Source organism: Octopus bimaculoides, chromosome 10 (assembly GCF_001194135.2).
Source record: "Octopus bimaculoides isolate UCB-OBI-ISO-001 chromosome 10, ASM119413v2, whole genome shotgun sequence".
Classification (NCBI taxonomy): Eukaryota; Metazoa; Mollusca; class Cephalopoda; order Octopoda; family Octopodidae; genus Octopus; species Octopus bimaculoides.
The window spans coordinates 53,339,374-53,339,967 of NC_068990.1; positions in this window are offsets into that span (position 1 = coordinate 53,339,374).

The window sequence follows — 594 nt, forward strand, 5'->3', positions numbered from 1 at the left end:
CGTCAACATCATTACCACCACACATACAGAACACAGCTACAGCTATAGCAGTTCCTGCGCCGACGTCTTCACCATCAATGTACTGTCTACCACAATGTCGTGCGCCAACAACCCCACCACCAGGGACACACCAGATCAACACACTAGGTTTTATCTTCACTGTATGAGTGGAATATCCCCTCACGGACAACAGTCAGAGCTAGCCGACTAGGATATTCAGTGCCAGGTAACAGGTCGCAACTCGCATCGACGCTCAACTACAGCTCTGCCAACTGACCACAACTTCCAGAGTACGGACATTCAACTTGTGTAACTCTTATACGAACTGGACATATATTTCTTTTTCTCTACAGACACTTTTAATATGTTCTGTGTTTTTCTCACACACACACTTGTGCACTCATATATTTTCTTTCCTTTCAGAAACATTGCATGCATGTATCTCACAAGTGTACATTCATTTCTTTGATTTTTTTCTTTGTGTGTGTTTGTGCCACATCTTGTGGTTGGTTTTCAGTGGCCATCTTGCCTCAGGCGTTCCTCCAAAAATTATATTATCGTGCTTTCCACACTGGCAAGGGGAGCCCTGTAGTA